At 31.1% G+C, this 5,634-nt stretch overlaps 1 long non-coding RNA gene and 1 other non-coding gene across 2 annotated transcripts; one reads left to right on the forward strand and one right to left on the reverse strand.

Moving 5' to 3' along the window:
- Positions 1-463: 463 nt before the first annotated feature.
- LOC124899180 lies at positions 464-655 on the forward strand. The gene has a single exon (XR_007056304.1). It is a non-coding gene; the product is annotated as a U2 spliceosomal RNA (small nuclear RNA).
- Positions 656-907: 252 nt separating this feature from the next.
- Positions 908-4,138, reverse strand: LOC107872307. Its single transcript, XR_001674771.2, has 3 exons — positions 3,955-4,138; positions 3,438-3,513; positions 908-2,055 (listed from the first exon to the last, which is right to left on the reverse strand). It is a non-coding gene; the product is annotated as an uncharacterized LOC107872307 (long non-coding RNA).
- Positions 4,139-5,634: the final 1,496 nt, after the last annotated feature.

Raw genomic sequence — 5,634 nt, forward strand, 5'->3', positions numbered from 1 at the left:
TTATACGAAATAAGATTAAAAGCCGTAGATAATTCCCAGCTGATGCACCTTGGAAATTAAAGCCCTTATCAAAAGACTAGTTCAAAAAAATTGATAAAAAATGCAATCTGATATATCAATTGGTTAGCAAGTCACAGTACTCCCTGTTTGTCAAGTCAAAAACAATTGGCATAGGACTTGTAGAAGGAAAAGCTGGGAAAGCTTAAGATAAAAAGGCACAGATATCTTTATGATGCAAACCTGTGGGTATCATTTATTAGAAATTGTCGACACTGCAAATCTGAAATATTCATCTTTGTACTATCAGCATGAGAGCTTATCTGGAGAAGGATCATAATTATATTAATTGTTTAACAAACACGTGTCTTTTGCTAAAACATAGGGGTTTCAATTCGATGGCATATCACTAATGGGATGCCGGATATTCAACTAGCATTAAAATAATATGTAATAGTATTTGTTTATACCTTTCTTGGCCTTTTGTCTAAGATCAAGTAGAATATATGTATCAGTTTAATATTTGATACATGGACCATTGATCCACATGATAAGTAACTCATTTTTTGGAGGGGTAAGGTCCATCAGGATATCTTGATATCTTGGCCTTCGTGCATCGCGTAGGCTTTGCACTACTGCCCTGGCCTGGACACCCTACCAAATCTAGTCCACTCATCTATTTTTGTTATTGATTTTATTGATTTTACACTTTCCAGATTCCTTTTTTCATTAAAATATTTTTACCATCAATGAGTTAATCTATAATTGCCATTGGTGTGAAAATTAAATGCTAGCTATGGTTGCACTAGTATAGCAAATTCAATGAAATCTTCAAACTTTCGATCTATCAAATTATCATGTTTACTAAAATAGTATTTTCCAACATATACATATATATATATTTACCAAGATAAGGTGCTTCGTCGTGAAGGAGATGGGGAAAAAAAGTAAATTTGGGGAATAAAGGAAACAAGTTATTGATTAAATTAAGTCAGAATTTTTCTTGGCAACAAAAAAAATAAAAGTAGTATTTGACTTCTAGGGATAGTTATTAAGTTCTTGAAACACACCCACCGATTTTGGCTTCACAAACTCTCTAAGACATACTTCCTGTACTAACTACCTAATAATAAAATTAGTTGATCTTTACTTGCTTTGGAATACACTCATGTTTTGTTCCTCGCATAGAGAATAGACGATTCCACTGAGCAACATCCTATATACTTCATAGTTTTTCCTCACCAATGCACTTGAGCGCATTGTAATTCTTCTCACCAGCTCATAACCCTCCTAGATATGCCTTGCCACATTATTATCCTGATCCAAATTTTAGCCGATACATCACATAGGAAGAACAGGTGGTTGGAACTTTCTTGCTGCACTTTACATAAAGGGCATATAAAACTGACATTCATGCTCCATTTGCCATTGTCGTATAGAGCTTATTATGAGCAGCCAGTATTAACATGATAGTCCACTTAGGAGCACCACTATTGTTGCAGACCATTCTTCTCCAAGGGACGTTATCATAGTGACCTTTGAGTTGATGATATAGCTTGTGCAGTGAAAACTGCTCCACAATCATCAAGTCATTAAGCCGCATCCCCACTTGTTGTATATCTTTGGCAGCATTCACAATCTTTTGTACCAGTCATGACGCCTGCTTACATTGAGCTTCCCCTATCACACCTTATATGTTAACATGCATGTATATCATGATTCCTAGTCATTTAGACTTGCCAAAAAACTAGAACGAAGATTCCCTGCAAAAGCCCTTAACATTATCTTTGAAAAATTAAAACTCCTAATTGATAAAGGGAAACAAAACACTAAAGACAAATGTCTACATACAACACAAATGTCTAGATACAAAGGATACATTTCTGGAGGGGTCTTCTTCAACTCCTACACCACGACATGAATTGACTTCTCGTTCTTGAAGTAAATATTATTGTTAGGGTTTCTTGGTCTTGCAAGCCAAATGCCTCTCAAATTCTCCTCAGCATGTTGAACTTCTTTTGCATATGCGCCCAGTTTGATCGAGAGAGTTAAAATATACTGTAAAAAAAATTATTTGGGAAAGATTCTTCGAGTTATGTTCATTTGTTATAAATATAAAAGATGTATTAATTAATGAATAAATTTTATCTTTTACTAAAATATTCATATAATTTTCTTTTCGTAATATAAACAATAACAACTACATCATTTGCACATATAAAAGACAACTCATTTGCTTTCGTACACAATCCTACCCTTCTTTTAGAGAAAGTCACTTGTCTTAGTTGGGTTCTCAATCCTCTCCAACTCAACTTTCACTCTTCTCATTTTTTTTTACTTTAAAAAATATCTATAAAAACAAATGACTCCCTACTCTTTCCTCCATCACCAATCACTCTTTTTTTTTAGATATTGAAACTAAAGGAAAATAAAAGAAAATGGAAAGGGGAAAAGTTGAATTAAAAAAGATTGAAAACAAAACTAAAAAAAGTCACTCCAAAAAAAAGTGAAGGACTATATAAGAAAGCAAAAGAAATGCCCGTTTTATGTGCGGTTGATGTAGGTGTTGTATTGTTTATATTAGTTAATGAATGTTCAAGTAAACGAAAAAATTTAATTGATTAATACATCTTTTATTATTAATAATAAATGAACATAACTCTAAAAATCTTCATCAAGCAATTTTTTTTACAATATCTTTCAACATTTATATACCTCAATAATGATACATACTTTCAAGAATCTTTTTCTGTCTCTTGAATTACTAAAAAAATGGCAAAACTTTGTAGAAGAATGATAGTACATTTAAAATAATAGTGTTTTTAGCAAGTTTCCATATAACTTCACTCTTATGGAAACAATTTCTTTTTCATATGAATTTTTATTGTCAACTAGAATACCTAAATGGAATGCCTGTAAAATCGTAGGTAACTCGCAGCTATTACGACTTGAAAATTCAAAGAATCTGATAAATAATGTAAGTTGAAATATAAATAGGTTACCATGCAAGTCATAATAGGCGTTGTTTATCAAGTAACAAATAATTGGTGTAGAATTTCAAAAGGAATATTTGGAAAAGCTTAAGGTACCTTCTATACACAAATTGACTAGATATGAAGGCTGAAGATATCCTGTCTAATAATTGAACCAACTAATTTCTAGTGCCCTAAATTTTACATGCATACATTATATATATAGTAGGGTTCCTATTGAGTGCATTTTCTAATTGAACAAATAAAAAACGAACAAATGAGACCAGACCTGTTAGGTACCCTTTATAAGTCGGGATACCAGTAAAACAATTTTTGGTTCGAATAGCTAACTCCCAATTAATCAAGAAAGATTTACTGTTATGGAGCTGGAAAACTAGAGAAAAAAAAGAATAGCCTTACAACATTTTTTTAAAAATGTTGAAATAATTAAAATAATTTTTTTTTTACCATTTTCAAGTATTGCATATGCAGTACTCCAATATTGAAAAGCAGCATCGAACTCTACCAATGCTAAAATCTCTCACTTCAAAAGCAAAGCAAAAAATAAAAATAAAATAGTTAGAGGACAAACGAGACAATCAATTCAGATTAGGCTATCAAATGAAATAATAAAATTGATAATTTTTTAATTTTAAAAGAGGAATTATCACTCTCAACCTAAAAAGTCGTTTATGGGAGAGAACCAAACATAACGTTGAAGATCAAATATAAATAAATAAAAATAAATTTGTTTCTTCTCATGCGGATATGCAAAATTCAAAATCACGCTAACATAAAAGAGAAAATCAATTTTCAAAAATGAGTAAATAAAACAATTTTTTTCCTTTTTGACTTTAAAGTTTTAAACGAGATACAATTATAAAATCAGTTTACGTCTTTATCAAATACAAATTCAGGTATTTATAAACAGATCATGCATTTATTAAAAAATGATGAATTTCGAAAAATTCAGTGAACAAATCACCTTAATCGTAGAATCTGCAGTTAATTCTCCGTGATGAATTTTTGGCGAAACCAATGAATAGATCACCAAGATCTAGTAAATTTTCTGGAATGAATTTCTAGAGAAATTAGGTAGGGATTGTTTTTATTTCAATATTGAGAGAACTAAAATTTGATGAGTGGGAGAAAGAATTTAGGGGATTTTATACTGCTGTGATGAGTGATCCTATACAATATGAAAAATAATATGCTATGCTGAGCTGGATAGACTAAATTATTTAGTTTAGTCTTATCAAGAAGAATGAGATTAGGTAATTAGTAGTTGTTGACTGGGGCACGCTATAATAGGAAAAACATTTAACGAAATTGATTATTAAATTTATAGTCAGAGATTACTAAACAAAAAATTATTCATATATATGTTTGGTTTCCCTATAATATGACTTTTCATTTCAAATTATCATTCTTTTTCATGTTCTCTTTCTTCAACGAGAACAAAGTTTTGAAATTTTTAAGTACTCTTTTTTACAACAATCCTCTTCGAATCTTTTTAAAATTAAAAGCTTTGTTCTCATTGAAGAAAAAGAAAAGTGAAAAAGGAAAAAAATTTAAGAAATAAAAAATTGGTGGTGAGGTAGCACGCCATGTGTCGTCCACCTCACCTAAATGTTAGGTCATGTGAAATTTTTAATTGTCATTGTGGAAAAATATTAACAATAATTTTTTTTTATTAACTAGGAATAAGTTTAGTTAATATAGACGAAAGTATCGAGATTTTTTTTATCCCTTTCCCTAAAATAATATAAATAACTATTTCAGCTTTCTCTTATGAGATCAAGGCACATGCTATGTGCCAGAGTTAAACTAAAAGAACTAAAAATAAATTAAAAAATATAGTTATACGAATTATATTACAAGTTAGGTTCTTCCATAGGAATTTCTTCTTCATTTTTTGCTGACGAATCCGTCAATGTAGTATCACAAACCAAGATTAGGCCTTTGGTGTAACAGGCACTCAGGAGCCCAAGAGAACCTCTTAGCATATCATTATGAACATTCAATAAGCACTTGTGGAATAAAGACCCATTAGAAAAAAGATCCACTAAAAACATAATTAAAATTTACGTAAGAGTTCGAAAAAAAAATTACTTAAACAAAATCTTCGTAAGTTTACGAATAAAAATGCTGCAGAAAAATTTCTGTAGGTGTCTTTTGCGGACACAAATGGTTGTTTTTTGTCGCATATGGCTTCCAAAAGTTGCCTTGACATTTTCTTTACTGTTCATGGTCTGCGTTGGGTTTGTGGACTCAATTAGGGGTTTGCGGCCACAAACCTGTCTGCATTTTCAGTGTGTCGGTTAGCTCGCTATCTTTTGGTAAAATAGTCATAATTTTTTTACTCCGGACTTGGATTAATGAACTACTGACGGTGTTGAAAGAAGACTCAAAGACCTTTCATTTAGTAGGTCTTGGGACACAAAACTCTTCATATTCTAGGAACTATGATTGTTTGAAGTTGACCCATATAAGAACATTTACTAAAACACAATTGATCAAAATTCTCTCAACTCAACTTTACGATAGATGTTTCTTATGATCACGATTCACATCAAATCACTCACTATACTAGGAAATTGATCCTAACCCTTATATTCAATTAGAAATCATCGAGCTTGGAGCTATATGCCTACAAATAACGGTT

Source organism: Capsicum annuum, chromosome 5 (assembly GCF_002878395.1).
Source record: "Capsicum annuum cultivar UCD-10X-F1 chromosome 5, UCD10Xv1.1, whole genome shotgun sequence".
NCBI lineage: Eukaryota > Viridiplantae > Streptophyta > Magnoliopsida > Solanales > Solanaceae > Capsicum > Capsicum annuum.